General features: G+C 36.1%; 1 long non-coding RNA gene across 1 annotated transcript; it reads left to right on the top strand.

Moving 5' to 3' along the window:
- The first annotated feature begins 4,006 nt into the window (after positions 1 to 4,006).
- Positions 4,007 to 12,802, top strand: LOC116783120. The gene is made up of 3 exons (XR_004355482.1): positions 4,007 to 4,127; positions 9,074 to 9,196; positions 12,494 to 12,802. It is a non-coding gene; the product is annotated as an uncharacterized LOC116783120 (long non-coding RNA).
- The last annotated feature ends 8,737 nt before the right edge of the window (positions 12,803 to 21,539 follow it).

The raw sequence follows: 21,539 nt of genomic DNA, 5'->3' as shown, positions 1-21,539 counted from the left end.
ATAGAACCCTTTGAACATAGGAATGAGTGCAGCAAGGCTAGCAAACGAGATGTTAGTTTGCATTGCTAGAAGTAGCTAATTTAGATGGCATGCATCTTGACATGTTTTAAATAGACTGAAATTTAATTTTGAATTTGAAACTTGAAATTTCTTTTAATTTCTTCCATGGGATGAGCTTACATTCCTCTGAGGAGTGCATGCTGAAATGTACTCACATCCAAAGTTATTGCAAAATTAAATCTATGGGAGTAAGTCCTGTGTGAATCATACAAGTTACAGCATATATGCATGCATCTGTGCATGTCTGTGTTGTGATTTAACCCCAACCATCAACCAAGTACCACTCAGCTGCTTGCCCACTCCCCACCAGTGGGATCAGGGAGAGAATTAGAAGGTGTAAAGCCAGAAAACTTGTGGGCTGAGATAAAGACAGCTTAATTGGAAAAGCAAAAGTCATTCATGCAAACTAAGCAAAAAACAGAATTAATTCACTGCTTCCCATGGGCAGGCAGGTGTGCAGCCATCCCCAGGAGAGCAGGGCCCCATCATGCATAATGGTGATTTGGGAAGACAAACTCCATCGCTCCAAATGCCCTCTCTCCCCCCCACACTTCTTCCTTCTTTCCCAGCTTTATAGATTGTGCTTGATGTCGTATGGTATGGAATATTCCTTTGGCCAGTTTTGGCTCAGCTGCCCTGGCCTGCGACTCCTCTCACTTGCCATGCACCCCCAATCTCCTCACCAGTGCTCCAGTACAAAAGCAGAAAGGTCTTGCTCTGTGTTAGCCCTGCTCAACAATAAGAAAACAGCTCTATATTATCAAACCTATGTTTAGCGCAAATCCCAACCATAGACTATACTAGCCACCATATAGAGAATTAATTTACCCCAGCCAAAACCAGCACAGTCTGAAAAATCTTATATTCTGTCTTGCACTGAGATTCTGTTCGAAACAATGCATATTAAAGACTGTATTTTTTGATGGATACTTTTGGCAAATGTTGAATTCAACTCGTCTAACAGATCAAAGTTCAAGATATGCTTGACCACAAAGAAAGAAATCCACCATATATTCCTCTTTATTATTGAGTATAAATAATAAAGGGACATTCAAACTTCTTGGACTTGTAAAACATGTATAGAATAGTTTTAACAGATTTGTATAGCACCATGGCTTGTACAACCTGAAGTGCATTTTCAGGGAGAGTACATTAGTCACCAAACAAATAGAAAGAAAGTAAAAACCTCTCATATTACTTGTTGTGGGTGAATTGCCATGTGAGTGACTTGTTGCTCATCTCACTACTGCTTCAATAAAATTTCATTTATAAAGTGTTGTCAAATTCCATGTTTGGACCACACCCCACCGAACACAGTGCCTGAGAATATATATATATATTGAAAGACTTCCTCTTTCCATGACGTACTTACATTTTAAATTGAGCCAAATGCTGGGAGAATATAATTTTCAAATCTAAACCCCCATATTCTCTTTGTAGGGAACGTTATTTTATCTTGCTATGGTAATATATGCATTATGGGTAATCAGATAGCAATGTATATCTAGCTTCATCGTTTTCATTCATGTTTAGATCACTACTACAGTTACAGCTGTGGGATGATTACGATGGAAGGGTAATTTAGACATATCTGTGATAACTCTCATGGTTGAACCCCCAACAACAACAACTAAGTACCGTGCATCTGTTTGCTTACTCCCTCTGCTCCCTGGTGGGATGGAGAGAAGAATCAGAAAAAGATAAAAACTGTAGATTGCGATAAGAACAGCTAAATAATTGAACTAAAGTTAAATTTACTAATATTTAGTAAAATAAATTAAATACTAATAATACTAGTAGCAATGAAACGGAGAAAGAAACAGAACCCAAGACAGACAAGTGGTGCACAATACAATTGCTCACCACCCCTTGACCAAAGTCCAGCCATCCCATAGGAGTTATTGGCCCCTCCTGGCCTAATCTTCCCAGTTTATATACTGAGTATGACATTCTGTAGAATAGAATATCCCTTTCTTCAGTTCAAGTCAGCTGACATGGCAGTGCTCCCTGTTGGATCTCGTGCGGATCCTCACTGGCAGAGCATGAGACACTGAAAACTCCTTGACTAGTGTTAAGTGCCGCTCAACAACAACTAAACATCAGTGTGTTATCAACATTATTCTCATACTGAATCCAAACCACTGCACCTACCAGCTACTAAGAAGAAAATTAACTCTATTCCGGCCCAAACCCAGGACAATAACTGAAATAACCCATAAAAAATGACCTATAGTTATTCTTGTTTCTATGTATAGTGTAACAAATAGAGATTGCTGGAATTCTATTTCTCATGATGAAAACAACTATATTGGCTGTAATGGTCAATCCTTAAGGCACCATTCATCAGTTTGGAATTCTAACGTCCAGCTGCCTTATATCTGGCCAGAACAGACACATTATAGATACAGATATATATATATAATGGAGCTTTGGGAGGAGAGATGAGGATGTGGTCAGCAGGAGGAAGCTGCAGCATCAGACGGGGAGATGGTACCCATGAAAATAAAATACGCTTGCAGGCTGTGTTAGTTTTTGTCCAGAAAGAGCAGTGGCTGCTGTGCTGGAGGTAGGTGAGAAGAGAAATGAACTGTAGTGGCTGCAAAAAGCCTGAGCTGATGAGAGTCTGACAGGTATTTTGTTTTCAGATTCATTCCTTTTCAAGAGAGAGAAAGAAAGAGATGGAAGAATGAAATTAAATTCAAAATGTTTCTCTTCAAGGAAATATGGACTTGTCAATATTTGTTTTCCTCGCATTTGAGTATTTCCAAAGGGAAAGAAAGGGCCAGAAGGAAAGGGACAGAAAACAAAGTATTACTGGCATCACCCAATCCTGTATGGTGGAGGTGTATCAATGAAGAAATGCAATCCTTTCTGTGGAGTAGGGGAATTTCAATGTGATTATAAGCAGGCAAAATGTAGTTAATAACTGTACCAGATGGAACTTCATCTGCTGAGGATTCAGTTTTGAAATTGAGAACTTATTGGTAAATATGGGTTAGTCTTTTCAAATTTAAAATCTTGGAAAATACTGACATCAAGTTTTGATGTTACCCAGGAGAAACAGTTATCTTGAGGGATAAGGTGATAGGAATGTTAATTTGAGCAGAGGCATCAAAGTTATTGCATGTTAATCAAGTCAGTATTAGCAAAGCCTCCAAATTCACTGTACGTCAGCTGAAATTCTCACATAAACAAGAACAGGCTTCTGCCTCATGAATGCTTGAGTACAGAGACATATAAAACTGAATTATTTTGAATATAATCTTTCACTTGGCATTGACAAACAAAGGAAGTTGGGTCCTTGAGTAAAGATGGATCCTATCCTTAGATATGACAGTGTTTCTGGGAGCAGTAACACTTTCAAAAAACCCCAAAAAACAAAAAACATGCAAAGTAAAACCATAGAGAAATTACTGAAATCAGTCTTTTTTTTGCAATACAGTTTAGCAATAGATATTAGTTTGCTGACAGAAAAAGACATCAGAAAAGTGGAAAAAACCCAAAAATCATTATGACCAATAGGGTTGGATTTTTTGAGAATGTCAGACTCAGTCTCAAGAGTCATAATCTACCTTTGGCTTTCACTCGAAGGGCCTGGGAGGAGCTCTGGAGCAGTGAAGGTTTAGATAGAATATTAGAAAAAATTTCCTCACTGAGAGGATCTTCAAGCATTGGAACAGGCTGCCCAGGACAGTGGTTGAGTCATCATCCCTGGAGCTATTTAAAAGACATGTAGATGTTTTAGTGCTGGGTTAATGGTTAGACTTGATGATCTTAAAGGTCTTTTCCAACCTAAATGGTCCTGTGATTCTGACTTGGTTACTGCAGCACACATACCAATAGAACTGGAGTGTACTGTAGATACTGTCATAAGAGGACTACACTGTTAGATTGGTTGGGATCCTTGGATCCTTGCTGATGTCAACGCTGTTCCCCTGTTCCTCGGTTATCTTGGAAACACAGCGCAGCTCTGGAGTGGCTCATTCCTGTGGTGCCACAGGCAATTGCTGCAACCACCTCGTGTAGTGACATATGATCTGAAATTTGCTTGACATGAGAGGTATTGGGTGGGTAGTGATTCCTGTTCTAAAACCCATGAATATATGCCTAAATCAAAGCCCAGGCCAACCAGTTCAAGTTGCAAAAAGGTGGATTCAGGTGAACAGGGACTCCTGCAACCTCTAGACGTGTCAGGTCTGCATCTGAAAGCTTGGCCATTAGGTGCAATGTCTTGTGCTTGGGCTGTAGCTTTTACAAAGCACTCAAAATTACTTCTGATATCCTTACAAGAAGGATGATTATTTCAACTCTCCACTGTTTTCTTTATTCATTTTTCAGAACAAGTCACATGTATTATTAGTCACAAAGCCTGAAGTCAGGAGCACTACGTGGTTTTCAACATCTTCTGTCGAAAATGCTACAAAAAAGAAATGTTACTTTTGTTATCCGGCTCATTCCAGATTAATCTGAACAGCCTGAAAAGCACAGATGCAGCCAGGTATCACCTGCCTGGGTGATAACCAGGGGCTGGCTACAGCCAGTGACATATGACAACTAAGACACTGCAGCAAGTACTGCTTTCTCATAAAATCTCCTGTCTATCTCTCAGCAGGCCTGTGCCTTAAAATAGCCACAAGAATCTCATCCTACATCTCAGAGCATGCAAAGTGTTCTCTCATTTTGTGTCATATGCAATATGCCACTAGTGCTCTTCAGCTAAGCCACACATTACCTTGGAAATTTCAGAAAATTACATACAAAGCAGTAATTTTGTCATAAAGTCACAGGGGTTATCACTCAGGGCCATGATGTGCAGTGTGGATGCAGCCAGTCTGACTGACATGAAGCACGAACCACTTTCTACCTCTCAGTCTCTAGACCTAGGCTCTCTCCATGTGGTAGATAGGGATGCAGACATGATTTAGCACTTGTGAACATCTATATTAAAAAAAAAGAAGCTATTTCTCTATGAAGGATAGCCCCACTATTTTTCCATCATTCGCTTTAGCAGATCATATTTTTCTTTTTACTGAATGCTGCAAAGAGAAGATCACTTGGTGGTGCCCAAACTTCTACATACTTAATAATTTAGCAATTTAGCTTAAAAACTCAAATTCCTCTGGGTGTAGTTCTAGGTGTAAACATTAGGAAATAGGCTTTCTTCATGGTCATAAAGAACTAGTTGTTTCTGTTGCAAATGAAAGATAAAAGGGCTGATTAATGTAGAGGAAATAAAGTAGCAAAACAACCAATGAGCAGGCAAAAATCAATTAAAAAAAATAAGAACGACAATGCTAAAGCAGTATATACCTACATAATATTTATCCAGAGCTGCTGGAGCTCCTCATAGGTTTGTAGTACAAGAGCAAATGGTTCATCAATGATTTGGTTTTTTTAGTTCTGACATGCATATTCGAACTTGGAATCTTTGAAAAAAGGTAGAATAAAATTTACTTGGTGTGACAGGTGTAGCGGATTGATAGCATCTCCTTTTCTACAAAATACTATCTATAAGTGATGGCCTGAACAGACTTTGTATTTTCTGATTTGAAATGAGTCATATTATTAGAATTTCTTATGATTGTTTTATTCCATAACTATTTAATAGTTCCTCTCTTTCTCTTTCCACAGGCAAGTATATCCATATATGTGTCTACATCTATAGCTGTACTTAAACAGAAATATCTGGAAGGAGAGTTTCTTCAAGATAAAAAAAACCCTAAAACCCTGTCTATAATAAAATTTTTTATATACATGTTTTAAATACTGTTTTAAATATTTTTTTATGACTGATCTTGGAAATTACAATAGTCTGGGTGTTTGAAAAATGCTACCAATAGTCCAAGACTTCTGCATGGCTTCACTGGCTTGAAAAACAGAGAAAGATATTAACTCTCTTCCTTTTAGACAGCTAACTAATTTTTAATAAATGATCACAAAAAACCCCAAGCAAGCAAGCAAACAAACAAACAAACAAACAAGTCCCCCCCACATCAAAACAGGGGAGAGGAGAATTTGTGCAAGTTGGTTTATAGGTTAGTCATTAAATTTTTGCAAGTACATTAAGTCTTCAATATTTTGTACATGAACAGAAATTCAGTCAAGATATAGAACTTAATATGACTTTTTTGAGCAGCTCAAGAGATTTTTAATTAGTTATTGAAGGATATTGGTGAAAGCTTAAAAGGAATACACAACACATCAAAACATGCCTGCTCTGTCTCACTACGATAAAGGTTAGTCCTTTGAAAAGACATGAATGTAATCTGCCCTAAACATATTCAAGTGCAAATGTTCCCATACGTAAAGAAAAGATAATGACGATTTATAAGACAGTATTCAGAACAATATATATATATATATATGAGAGACAAATACAGTTAATAGTAAATAAAAATAGGCTCTTATTAAGTGTTACAAATAATTTGTGTTCCTATATCTTTCTTCATTTCTTTTTAATAGAGTCTGTGTCTTTTTTAAATATCCCAGACTTATTAAAAATGAGCCAAGAGAACTGATGAGGCATATGTCTGTAGGAGGATAAAAAGAGTCTATTCTGGGGTACTGAGAGAAGTGATATAGATGCCTTAGGGAAAAATGTATGAAGGAGTTACAAATCTGAATGTTGCTAGTTTGCAGATTTAGGATGTGTTTAGTAAAAAAGCCCTATAAACTAATTTTTCCTTAAAGAAAAAAGGATGTCACTGAAATTTTGGTCAGAGTAGAGTGGGACATAAACAGACGTGGCAAGTATATTGTCAAGTCTAGGCCATATGCCAAATTTTACTCTTTTACTTATTGACCAAAAAGTAGGAAATATTTCTTCTTAAACATTTCTTCTCGGTGCTTCATCTAAAATGGTTTGTCAATATGTCCCACAGTGTACCTTTTGTCTTGGGTATGACCCACTGAGATGGGAGGTTTTTGTATGTTTCCAGTCTGTATCCAGACAATGTTGTCAGAAGACAAATATACATATAAAAAAGAAATGTCTTCAATGTCTCACTGTTATTGTGCGCCCACAATACAGATTTTAATTTTTTATTTTAAGTCTCTTGAAATAACACAGAATGTGCAAAGGAAACTGGAAAGTCTAAGTAGGAAATTAGGAAGGAAGAAATGCATGTGAGGTGCGTTTGTGTGAATGGACAGATTAGTGCATAGTGACATAAATGCCAGATGATGTAAGGTTACTGTGTGAGGTTTTACATCCTCAACCCCAGTTGACTACAGAAATATACCTCTTACATTTACTATCTGTCTTAATGGAGCCAGACAAATGGTACTAAACACAACTTTCTCAACTTTTTGAAAGTTTGCTTATGTGTAGGTTCCCTCCAGTGATCAGCTGCTTCAAGCCATTTTTTTTTCTGAGTGATGAATTCACTTAGAAAGCTCCAAAGTGCATGAAGATATTACATTTCAAGAATCATGTGTGTCATATCTGTCCACTCCCTCACATCAGAGAAAGGAAATGAAAACAGCTTATATTCAAAGATACAGAAAATTAAAAAGTGCTTACTCACACCTTTAAATTTTCTACATGTAATAAGACACAAAGTTAAGGTCTATAAAAGCGTTACGCATATTTTATGTGAATTAAGCAAGAACAGAAGATATATTGAAAGATACAAAAGGTTCAAAGATGTAAGATGATTTTCTCCTTTTTTCATTCTATTTTCTAATTTCTGATCTTAATTTTCTAACTCTTTTTTTATAGTTCCATGGGCTGGCTTTTATCTCTGTATGTCATGAAGACTTCTAAGACCTAGTTCATATTTTCAACATATGGAAAGCCTTGAAAAAGGGAATACATTTTAGCTAGTATTTCTGAGCATATAGTACTGCTGATTTCGTCTTTAGATCAGGCATTCACATAAACAAGTCTTGTATCTTTTTCTGAAACCAGTATATGCTGTGTTATTAAAATATAATGCTCAGGGAATATATATTTGCTGATCTCATAGCAGCAGCATTCAATTCACAGGTTAAAAGGAATGGAAATCTTTGACAGGGAAATCAATAGTAACAAATATATGAGAAACTATATTTTATGAATGATCACTTTATAAAAGACAACTTTTCTCTTTGTTTCTACATTCCTAGAATTTGAAATTTGGTATTTATAAATAACCATGGAATCATTGTTTGAAAATGAAGAGTTATTCCCAAACTATTCAATCATTAAAAAGTCTCCAACCTTGTTAATATATGTTAACTTTACATGTGCAATATTGCAAGGCTGTAGCCTAAATATATTACAGAAATTCTGTATTTCCCAAAAATATAGATGTACCAAAAAACCCACAAAAGTAAAAATCTGCACAACAGTAAGTCAGTTTGCTAGTGTATATTAAAACTTTTTAGATTTAAGACTACATAAAGAAATTCTGAGTGAAATCTTTTATGTGTGGATACAATGGCAGAAAAGAAATTACAAATTCTTCACAAACTGAGGTGGAAAATTGGGGTGCATTCTGTTAAATTTTTATTGTACTATGCTATTGTGTAGTGGTTTATTGAGAATAAAATAAAATAATATATTTCAATCCAAGCCAAAGTAGTCCACTTCACTCTGCAGAGCCTGATTGACTCTTGATGAACCTGTTTAGGTGGGCAAACAGTCATCACAGCCAGCCTTTGGGAGTCAGGACAGGGAAACCTAGATTTCCCTTCTTTTTAATACAGTGTCCGGATGCGAAAGAAGAGACCAGTGGCTGATAACTTTATCTGTTTGTGAGTTTTACATGTCAGTGTTAGCCATGCCTTCTGAATGTGAATTGCCATAGACAAGGAAACATGCTTTGAGACTGCACTGTGAGCAGCAGTGTGCCACTGGGTGCTGCTGCCCCAGCACCAGCTCCGCTGTTGAAGAGCCAGATGCTCGCAGTGAGACACAGCCCATCTAGCTCAGCCTTTCACCACTTCATAAGTCCTTTTGAGCCTTATGAGCATTAAAGTAGGTCTCATGCTGATAAAAAAGGTTAAGGCAATCATCTCCTTCCCTTTACAGATAAAGACTTGAAAACTGCCTTTGCAGTCTTTCTCTTCTGTGCCGCACAGAGGCATTTCTGCAGCCTGCGATTTCTCTTGGTTTAAGCAGTATTTATCAAATGGAAACATATGTATACAGTAGGTAAGTAAATATTTGCACTTTGAAAAGGAGCTTGCTTCCCTTATGTTTTGTTGATGGCATTCCTTAGCAGAAGTGTTTTTAAAATATACATAGGAAAAGAAACATGATAAAGGAGCTTAATCATTTCAGCTGCCATTGAACCATAAAACAAATGAATTCTTAATCATGTTGCTTTATGCTTACTCGTAGTCCCTACTGAGAGAAGGATAGAAGAGCCTGAATTTGGCTGGTGCTTTATTTTTCCTAATTACTGTTCATGTATACTAAGGTTGTAAAATACCTTTGGGAATAGCTTTTAAAAAATTAGGAAAATCTAGTAGATTTCCAAAGCAGAATGAACTAGACCTCAGCTAACTTGGGCACATTTAACTTACACTTTGCAAACCACTCATATTTTTTAAAAAAGGTTTTGTTTTTTTTGAGTTTTTTTTTGCTTGATTGGTTGGTTTGTGGTTTTGCAGCTGGCTTTTTTTTTTCCCCTAATGTATGTATAATTGTTCAAGAGCTTTTCCCACAATTTGTGGTAACACTCGTGAGACTATGCTTTTGTTCTTCTCTGACTTTCCCTCCAACACATTGTTCTTTTCTTTCTTCCCCTCTTGAACCATGGGTTATTTTTAGAACTTCATCACAAGCAACACGCACCAAACTCCAAGTAAAATACAGGGAGTAAATGAACTAAAAAAGAGGCACAAATAATTTCACCTGTATTAACCTTAAATACGAGGGTTTGGATCCTCAGATGCCATTTTTTCAACAGATAAGCTCCCGTAAAATGAACTACAGTGTTTTAAATAATTACCATATGTATAACTTAACAATCGGTGTTAATCACTGTTCCATTATTCACCTCAAAGTGGTCCAATACTACTTTTTAAAACTTGGAAATTTATCAACATCTTTTGCTATTTTGACAATTCATCTCTAATCCATCTTGCTGGAAATGTTAGTTTTCCTTGCAAGCTTTGGAAAATCCTACTCTGTGCAATTAGATAAAAAATCAAGAGTAATTTCAAGGTACAGGCAAAGAGTCAGCCTAATTTATTTAAGACGATAGATTTTTTTTTCCAGCACACCAATTTTAGTACATTTTTATGTACCAACATCAAAGGGCCCCTAACTAACTTTCTGCTTAAGTTGGACGGCAGGAAATTAGTATTCCTTTTGTAGAATTTATTTATGCATTGTGTTAAGGTGAAAAATGGAAAGGACTATCTAATTTTCTCTGGTACACTTTAGAAATCAGGCGGTAGTCAAATCTACTTAGTACCACTTTTTGAGCTCCTAAGTCAGTTTTAATTTAGTCAAAGGTATAATTGGGTTAGCATTTACATGAGATGAGACTGCAGGTGGAGGTGTCTAACTGAATATAGATGAGTTGAACAGGATTTTGCAGCTTTCTTCCCTGATGACATCTACTCTTACATTACTCTGATTACGAATTATGATAAAGTCAGAGACTGATCCTGAATAAACCTATACAGTGAATAAAATTCTATTCTGTAAATATAATCACATCCACAAAAAAACCAGCCAGCCAAACAAACAAACAAACAACAACAAAACAAAACAAAAACAGGAGAAGAAAATTTAACAATTTTTTGAAATTGACATTCTGAAAATTGATATAAACTACATCAATGAAATAAGTCTTTTGCCATTATATTCATGGGAAAGATAGTTCTATGCTATCATTATACCAATAAAAGTTCTTAAATGTAGAAAAGCTTATGTAAAAAACAATGAAGTACCTTGACATTTTTCATTACCTTGTGCATATATGCATGCAAAATTTACAAACCATTCTTAATTTATTTGCCAAAATGCTTTTGGTAATGGTAGAGCAAGTCAAGTAGGAAATAAACTTTAAGAATCCATTTTTAAAAGGGAAATCTAATATAATGCATATTGCTTTAGGTATATGTTGTTTTCTTTCTGAAACAGACATTTGAATAAAATCATGTTTCAGAAACTCACCACATACATAGGACACTAGTAGTTATGACTTACCCTGCCACTTATGTTGCTAACTCATCCTATTCCCACCCCTTGCACTGTTCCATCTTATTGTACGTTTTTTACTTTAGTTTATGAAAAGTAAAATAGAGAACTAATGTGACTCCTTCAGTCAGTTAAGGAAACTTAACTTCCTCACTCAAATCATACAAAACAAAATGATTAAGTTGTCTGTCCAGATGTACATACAGTTGTCTCCTCACATAAGCAGAAAATTGATGTTAATTTGTCTTCCCCTGAAAGATTTTAATACTAACCTTCTTTTCCTCCAGCTCATTATACCATTAGTGCCATCTGGTTTTAAGATAAACCTGCAGGCTGGAAGCCTCAACAGAGCAGCAATATACACAGTTCTGTGCAAAAGAGAAATTAATGGGTCTGTTGGATATATATATTGATAATCCCAGGTAATAACAAACTCATATGTACAGTGGGTGAGTCTTATATATTTAGAGGAGTGACAAATAAATGAGAGGCACAAAGGAATTCAGTATTGGAGTCTGCATCTATCCTACCTCATGGTGCTTTCAGGTAGATGCTACCTCTACTTAGCAACATAAGCCTCCAAGATTCAAGACTCTTTCAGAGACAGAAATTGCCTCAATTGATGTCCTCTCAAAACAGTACTTATCACCCCAGTACTTCACACTTTGTGTCTTGGGCACTTCCATCTTAGAGCTGGTGGTGGTTTGGGTAGCCATTATCCTGCATAGTCTTGATCTTCTGGATGAATTTCCACATTTGCTAAAGATATAATGTGTTTTCTGTGTCTTGTGGTGAGTGAGCTCCTTTGATATCAAACTCTATCCTCATACAGACACCGTACACCACATTTTAATTGCAGTTTCCTTTTTAGATTATTTTGCTATTGGTGAGTGAGAGAATAAAAAGACGATGTGGCAGGGGTTTTTTGTTGGTTTTGGGGTTTTTTTGTGGTTTTTTTGGTAGAAATAAAGTCTCATTATTAAAGTATTTAAAATCTCATACGAGACTACTACTGCCTCCTCTCAGGAACAGTGATTTGACACATGATGTATAAAGAAGTAATGGAAAGCTATGAGGGAGTTTCACTGCCTCACTGAGACCATGGCTTTATTGTTTTTGTTGTTGACTTGCCCAGATTGCCCTTTTTGGGCTATGGAGCACACATCATACAGGTTGTATGCACAGGGACACCAAACTGTTCCAACTGTATAAATGTGCAATTTATTGAAAAATGCAGACATAGAAGCACAAAGCTCCTAATTTTTATTTTATTGTTTTTTTAATTTTCTGATACAGAAAACAATTATATTCCAGCTTCTGTGGTGGAGTTTCTGGTTGACACATTTGACCACACTATGAATGATGGGCTATAGGACCTCATGCATTCTTTTGGAAGGCCTTGCCTCCAGTAGGACTGTGATTCTGTGATTCCCCCTAGACTTTATAAGTCTATCAATACTTATGTTGCAAAAAACCTGAAAAAAGAAGTTTCTGTCAACTAGAAATCACTTACATCACAGAAAAAAATAGATGTATTGTAAACTTTTTTCTATTTAAAATAAAATATGAAGATGCTTTGATATCTACACGTAAAACTAGTAAGAATTTATACAGGGTTCTGTCAAAAGGAAATAATAAAGACATAGAGCTACTTAGAAGATTTTTATTCCCATTAAAAAATCCATATTTAATGCAGAAAATAATTATGTGGACACAAACCCCAAAAAGTAAAAGCCATGTCTGTTGTAAATTCCCAAAGGTAAAGATTATAAAATGCATCTGATAAATTGTTTGTATGGAAATAATTGATTAGCCAAAGACTTAAAAAAAAACCAACTTCCTATGCCATACCACTACATTGTTTCTTTAACTTCTGTCCTGAAACTATTTTGGTGATAGATTTTCCCCCGTAAATAACACATCAATACATGCTATTTTAGATGGAATGAATGTTTCTCTCCGTATATAGAACAATCTCTTGTTGTATCTTGAAGTAGTAGGTAAAAGCATATTTGCTTTTATTTCTCATATAGATGACATTAGACACAAAGTGCAATACAGGCAAAATTATGCTGCTGCTTTGTTTGGGGTTTTGTTACCCAAATTGTGATATCCCAGACCTAGGCTTTAATGATGAGAAAATTGCATAGTGCATTGATGGAAAATGCAACTGAAGATAAAATTAATCAGACATACACAGAATGATACCACTGTGATAAATTTCTAGCAAAAAGCATGTAAAATCTACAAATAAGAGAAAGATATAATAAAGTATGGTGTTTCTTTCAATTGACTATACAATCATTAAATCAGAATTATTTAATGAAATATGTTTAGGGTTTGGTTCCTTTGCCGAATATAATATTCACTTCTAATCATTCAAAAAGTCTTATGGCATATTATTATCTGTTTACTTTTTTTCCCTACCCAAACTGTACTACAGTATACACTACCGTTATGATGTGAGTGTAATCTCAAAAAGTAAAACCATTATATCATCTCTTAATAAAAAAATCAGTTCAACATCTTCCCAGATATATACCAGTGTATTCAAAATTTACAAGAGATTTGTTTATATTGAAGACAATTTTTTTCTCTAGAATGTTGAATATTTATTTTTGAGCTGTATTAAAACAAATAAAATCATGTTATTAGCACTTATTTTCTTTAAAATCATGTGTGTCCTGAAGCAACTAAATTTTCTTAGAACCTTCAGTTGTCACAAATTCTGTTTCATTCATGCAGTCCTACAGCTTTAGTAAGGGAAATCAATGGTAAACAAATACACTTTAGCTAATTGACTTATCATCAGTGCCAAGATTTACTAGGTATTTTTCTACTTTAGAAATCAAGTCTAGAATTATGTAGACTGCCTTTTTCTACTGGATATGATATTTAATCAATTAAAGACAATGATATTCTTAAAGCAAACTCACAGAACATTAGCAAAAGCTACACAGTAGTTTAATAAATACAAGAAACTTAGGTAAAATCATTAAAATATATATTTATTAAATATTTTTATCTTAATGCCTTTTGAATGAGATCCTAAAGACCTACGAGAAGTCAGTTTATTTGTGTTTAGTGACATCCTTCCTACTGACTGCAGTGGTGGAAGCCAAAACTCTTATAGGACAAAGACTAAACAACAGGTGAAAACACAGAATACTGAACTGCACTTTCCCCATTGGGTTACCTAACATGATGATGAAATTAACACATCAGGCATGCACATGTGACAAGCATTCCTGTCCTAGTTAAACTGCATGCTTTATGCAGGCCGAGAAAAAAACTTCTTGAAAACAGACAACATCGTCTTTTCCATCAGAGAGATGGTTCTGAAACTGTCATCAAAGAATCATAGAATCATAGAATCAGTTTGGTTGGAAAGGACCTCCGAGATCATCAAGTCTAACCTTCGATTCATTACCACTATGGTTACTAGACCATGGCACTGAGTGCCACGTCCAGTCTCATCTTAAAAACCTCCAGGGATGGAGAATCCACTACTTCCCTGGGCAGTCCATTCCAATGCCTGATTATTCTCTCTGTAAAGAATTTCTTCTGAATTTCCAACCTAAACCTCCCCTGGCACAGCTTAAGACCATGCCCTCTTGTCTTACTGAGAGCTGCCTGGGAGAAGAGATCAACCCCCACCTGGCTACAACCTCCTTTCAGGGAGTTGTAGAGAGTGATGAGGTCTCCCCTGAGACTCTTCTTCTCCAGGCTGAACAACCCCAGCTCCCTCAGCTTCTCCTCATAGGACTTGTGCTCCAGTCCCTGCACCAGCCTTGTTGCTCTTCTCTGGACCTGCTCCAGCACCTCAATATCCTTCCTGAACTGAGGGACCCAGAACTGGACACAGTACTCCAGGTGAGGCCTCACCAGCGCTGATTAAAGGGGAAGAATCACTTCCCTGGTCCTGCTGACCACACTGTTTCTGATCCAGGTCAGGATGCCATTGGCCTTCTTGGCCACCTGGGCACACTGTTGGCTCCTGTTCAGCTTCCTGTCAATCCAGACTCCCAGGTCCCTTTCTGCCTGGCTGCTCTCCAGCCACTCTGTCCCCAGCCTGTAGTGCTGCATGGAGTTGTTGTGGCCAAAGTGCAGGACCTGGCATTTGGCCTTGTTGAACCTCATCCCGTTGAAATGGTGAGCTAAAACAGGATTATAGGAATGAATTAATGTGAAATGTCAGCATATATATGATATCGTACACATCTCCCCATTATATTCCTTCATTCTGGGAATCTGCTCTGGTGAGACCTAAACCATACCCTGAGCTGCATCAAAAGTAGGGTGACCAGTGGGTTGAGGGAGGTGATTCTCCCTCTCTACTTTGCTGTCAAGAGAACCCACTTGGAGTGCTTCATCCAGCTCAGGGCCCTCAACATAAGAAGGACATGGATGGTTTGGACCATGTCCAGAGGAGGACCACAAAGATGATCAGAGAGCTGGAGTACCTCTCCTCTGAAGACAGGATGAGAGAACTGTGATTGTTCAGCCTGCAGGAGGGGCTTCAGAGAGAACTTATTGCTACCTTCCATTACTTAAAGTGGGTTCTTTTAGAAAGGTGGAGACAAATATTTTAGTAGGGCATGTCATAATAATACAAGGGGTAGTGGTTTTAAAAACGAATATATTCAAACTAGGTCTAAGGAAGAAATTTTCTACACTAAGAGGAGTGAAACATTGCAACATGTTGCCCAGAGAGGCTGTAGATGCCACATCCCTCTAACCATTTTCAAGGCCAGATTGAACAGGACTCTGAGTAATTTGATTGAGTTGAAGATGTCCCTGGCCATTGCAAGAGGGCTTGAACTAAATGACTTTTAAAGATCCCTTCCAACCCAAGCTATTCCATGAATCTATGAGTCTTGCAAATTCCCTCACCCTTCCCAATAAAAGAAAAACCATATCAAAATCTATCATAAGCCAAAGAAAGTCTATGTAAAGCAACAATGAAATTCTGTTAAACTACCTTTTTACTTGATTCTTAGACATTTTATGCTATTTTTGATATTTGTTTTATCGCTAGGACACAGAAAAAAAAGTCTTTAGAGGAAAAGACAATAAACCTTGATAAATAAACATTGTAAAGACATTAGAGGTAAACACAGAGGTTAGTATACTAACAGGGGGACTAATATATATATATAATTTATGTATTAAAAAAATCTTGTCTTCTAACATAGGCTTAAAATAAGAGTTTTCAAGTGGCATGTTGAGTTGGATTTTGGAAGGAAAGTTAACAAAACAAATAAGAATACTATATTTGAAGAAAAAACAGTGGCTACAATATGTGACTCAAAGTCAATAAAGATAGAAATATGGCAGAAAACCAACATTAATAGTTTATTTCAGCTTTTATTAAAGAGTTCATGAAGTTGCAGAACACAGGTTGGAAGAAAATGCAAAAGGTCCCCTGCCTCATTCAAAATAAATCAGCAATAACTACATCTGCATCATCGTTGATATGTAATTGTACACTCTTTTATGAAAAACAAAACAGAAAAAACCATTATGACAGGGGCTCCATGACCTTTTCAGGAAAACTCTTTCAGTGGTCAGCACTTCAGGCTGCAAGACTTCATTTCTTGATGTATTTTTAGCCAATTACTTCATCCCATATCTACAGTAGGCTCGGAGAATTATTTATTTCCATTTTGATTCTGCTTTATATAAGGGATATACACAATAGTTATATATCTTAAATCTATGAAATCTTTTATCACATATCCTTCCAGTTTTTCTTCTTTTGACTAAGCTTCCCAATTATTTTTTCTGTTATTAAAGTCCATTTACCATCTCCTTGAAATCCTTAGTGAAGTGCTCTTTGAAATTAAGCATGTATTTCTTTCTGAGAATGCCTAAAATTGAACCCACTAGTCCCCCTGTACATGGTTCCAGCACTATTAAGGTTTTGCAAGAGCTCTATTGTAATTTGCATTTTCAGCCTCAATGATAGTGCAGATGTCCTTTAGAATGCCTTGTCAATATCTCCCCCCACTCAAATTTTGATCAAACTGTGTCTATATTTCATAATATTCCTGACACATTAGTTTACCATGTATTTTAATCTGATAAGAAATAGTTTTTATTCATTTATTTCCCATTCGTTTGACATTTTCTACATGGAAGCACAAATTGAAATAGAGAATGAAGCCATTACCACATTTGATTTTTCATATTGAGTAATCCAGAATAAAAATTGCTGTCACTGTATGAAAGCTGTATCTCAGATCCATAGAGGTTTACCTGAAAAAAAAAAAAATTACTATTACTTTAAAACCCATATTGAATCAAGACAAAAAGAAACAACTAACTATACAAAACAAACCAAAGAAAAACAAGAAGAGACAAACCCTTACAGGTTTTCATAAAACTGTTTCAGAGTATTAAGAACACCTTGCTAAATGAAATTTCCATGCATAAGTAGCACGTTCATTCTTCATATCTCTATATTTAATTACTCTGTGATAACGGTGTAAACAATGGGAAATGATAGTAGTGCTTTCTGCAAGAGAAAGAGAGCATTTTTCATTAAATTAAAATGCCTATTCTGCACAGGAAAATGTGGGGTTTTTTTAACATATATGTTTAGTTAAAACACTAGTAGCAATTTTTAGCATTGATCATAAATGGGTCTAATAGTTGGTTTCCAGGACATGGAATGACTCATCAAAATGAGCAAGATGCACCAGGCACCTACAAATCTATTAATTTAAGTTTATTTGACTGTTGATACTTTAATTTTTAGGTACTGAGCATGATATTTTATCTGATTTGTCATTGGCACTCAGAATGGGAATGGAATCCAAACATCCTCATCTTCCTATTTCTGGCACCAACAACGTTTGTTTACCTAGCATCGGATCTTCAACAAAACAATAATATTACATTTATTTTATATTCAGGGCTTGTCTGCTTACTTCTTCAGTTGAAAGTTTTTTTCTATTTGCAACTTTAATTTTCTGTCCGATAATGTTCATGTTTGCAAATATTATTTGATTGATCAGTATCATTTCGTGATTTAAGTACTTTTTTACTGCTTGTATTGCACCCATTGGAACTTCCAACCTTGTCTCTGTGGCAATGGCATCCTACTGTGTTTGCAGCATTTGTTATTTAAAATACTGTTACTGTTGCCTGTAGTCTATCTGAAGACTTTCCTTATTTTGGAGCAAGTTGTAAGATCAACTTTATAGTAACAATAACATTTGTTTATTTTTCTTTTAATTACAGAATAAGTTTTTCTCTCTGAATAGAATTGTTGAATATAGTTAAAATAAAGAACAAACTCAAATCAAACTGAAAGCTCTTTTATATTTTAGTGTTATTGGCTGTTTCTTTGAAGGAAGTGGGGGAAAGAAAAAAGAGGCAGGGCAATTAACAGGAGGAGTGAGAGAAGTAACTGACTAAGATATAAAAGACAATAAAGACAAGTTACTAATAACAGATCACCCACCTATCAACCTACTTCATCTATTTTTGCAGTACTTTCTACTTAAAAAGAAAAAAAACCAAAACCCACCAAACAGAAAACCACAATAGACTGATTCTATCAGACCTTACTACAAAAATAAGAAAAGCTACTGGATCAGACAATGTTGTATTAAAGTATAATCTAGAAAATATTTAAATCAGAGGTCTTATACCTTTGTCGGGATCAGAAGACCTTTGCAGTGGGAGCAGAGAAAAGGGATCAAGAAGCAAAAGGGTATGCTGGGAATAGAGTCTGAAAGGGGTGGGGATGTCCTCTTCTGATAGTGCTTGTGGCTCCATGTGTTGATCTCAGAAAATGAAAAGGCTGTGGACAGGCAGCTCCTGTCAGAGAAGAGCTGAAAAAGGAAGGGACATGATTTGTCTGAAGGCACATAGCAATTTATGGTTCGGGAAATGGTTGTGATTCCTATAACCAGTTTTACTGAACTGTCCCAGCACAAACTGCTCAGTACAGGTAACCTTCCTTTATGCAGCATGTTTTTTATGGCAATGACAAACAGAGAATCTCTGCTACTTTAGTGATGCTCTTCATTTGGCATAAGGAGACAAGGACTGTTTGATGCCCCTTATCAGTACTTCATTGAAATTTAAAATTTGTAGATATCACATGGGAAAAAGCACCTATATTACTTCATTAACTTAACAGGACTTTGTCCCTTGACTGCAAACAATGCAACTATCTTGTCAAACCTCTGAAGAAGTTTGAAGAAAGATACATGGTAAGGCCCTGACCATGACAGTGTCTGTAAAATGCAGTTTATTTTCTGTTTAAAAGACAATGGATCACAGATACAGAGATGCAGGTATCTCCCCAGGGATATGGTTAATGACATATAGACTTGTTATGAGGAGTCAATTAATTAATTAATTAATCTTAATAACTAAAGAACAAAATTTAGTTCCAGACACATAGCTTCCCACATTGTAAGGCTTACAGCATAATACAAAATGTTAGACTTCCATAAGTAAATCCTACTTAAACTAGGACTTATCTTTTATATTTTAAAAAATAAAACGAAATCATCCTCCATTTGAAGGAAAAAAAACCAATCCAGTAAAACTACCATAAAATTTTGCATTTAGTTCCAGTGGTTAATTACTTTGATCATAAAAAATTGCCTTTAAATTTTAGACGTAGTCAAACTTCATCTGACTGTGAATCCTAGTACATTATATTATATATTTAACTATTAAAATAAATATTCTCAATTGTCCAAATTTTATTATCTACACAGGTACTTATGGATAAGGATCAGGTTACCCCTTATCTTTCTCTTGGCTTATGCTACCTGTATAATTGGCATTTCTGTCTGATATTAGTAGGAAAGCAAAAGTTTAAACTCTAGACAAACTATAAAGCCTCAAGAAAAAGGACTGAGCTTTATGGGGAAAAAGTCCTTTAACTGCAGAATTGGATAAGAAACCGTAGCAAGCTGCAGGTATTGAGTGTGACTGAGACCAGAGATTGTTCTAAGCAGGTAAAATAACTTGGTATTTCTTGCATATGATGTTTTATAATGAACTAATTTTATGAAATAAAAATAGATTGATTTAATCAGATTTATTGCAGAAAAGCTAGTTAATGAGAACGAGATCATGAAGACTCACTAATGAAATTGGGGTAAGCAAGAGAATTCACTGTACAGCAGCTCATTGGGCAGCTCAGCCCCACACAGTTGCCTGCTCACTTCCTCACCCAGGGGAATGGGGGAGAGAATAAAAAGGGTAAAAATGAGAAAACTCTTAGACTGAGATAAAGACAGTTTCATAGATGAAGCAAAAGCCATGCACTCAAGCAAAACAAAACAAGGAATTAATTAATCCCTTGCCGTAGGCAATCCATCTCCAGCAAAGCCAGGCTCCATCATGTGTAATGGTTTCTTGGGAAGACAAACACCACCACTCCGAACATCGCCCACTTCCTCCTCCTTCTCCAAGCTTTACATGCTGAGCATGAAGTCATATGGTCTACGGTATCCCTTTGGTCAGCTGGGGTTAGATGTCCTGGCTGTGTTCCCTGTGCACCTCCAGCTTGCTCACTGGTGAGAGGCAGAAAAAGCCCTAAGTCTGTGCAAGTGCTGCTCAACATTAACTCCAGCCCCCTCCGCTGTGGGGGACCTCCACTGTGTGCCTTTGCTGTGTTGGGGTGCCCATAGCTGTAGGCAGTATCTAGACTTGCTGAGTAAGGAATACTGCACCTCATCTAATGCAGCCTGGGATACTATTGGCTGCTTTCCCTACCAAAACTCATTGATAGCTCATGTTCAGCCTGCTATATGCTAGGACACCAATGCCCTTTTCAGCAGGTCTTTGTCCCACTTTGTCTATCATGTATATATGTATCACATATCGTTATAATTTATGAGGTTATAAATTGGTTATTTTGAGATAAAAGTAGTAACTTTTTTGATTATTTTCCTGAGGTGACATTGCATGTTGCTAGTTTTAGTCTGGTTTCTGATGTAGCTATTTTGAACTTGGAACTCCTTGTGACAACAATTCTGTAGTGTTTTTTAATAGAGATCTATAATTCATCATTTGTTCAGTTCTATTAAAAAAAAGCCTGTGTAATAGCTTTGATCGAATAATTATAAAAAAGGCAATGTAAAATAAAAGGATAGGGAAAAAAAAGGATAGGAAAAAAAAAGGATAGAATCTAGTTAGTGTGCTTTGATCTAAGCCAAAATCCTTACAACATTGTCTTTCCCAGATAATTTTTTCTTCCTGACTTATTGGTTCCTTTAAGTGAATGTAGAATTGAGAATTGGGAATAGGGATGCTTTAATTTATATTTTTTATATTTTTTTTTTTTTAGTTACTTTACAGTTGATTACAT

This window comes from Chiroxiphia lanceolata, chromosome 2, assembly GCF_009829145.1.
Source record: "Chiroxiphia lanceolata isolate bChiLan1 chromosome 2, bChiLan1.pri, whole genome shotgun sequence".
In the NCBI taxonomy this organism is placed as follows: Eukaryota; Metazoa; Chordata; class Aves; order Passeriformes; family Pipridae; genus Chiroxiphia; species Chiroxiphia lanceolata.
This window is presented reverse-complemented; position numbering and strand designations above follow the sequence as displayed.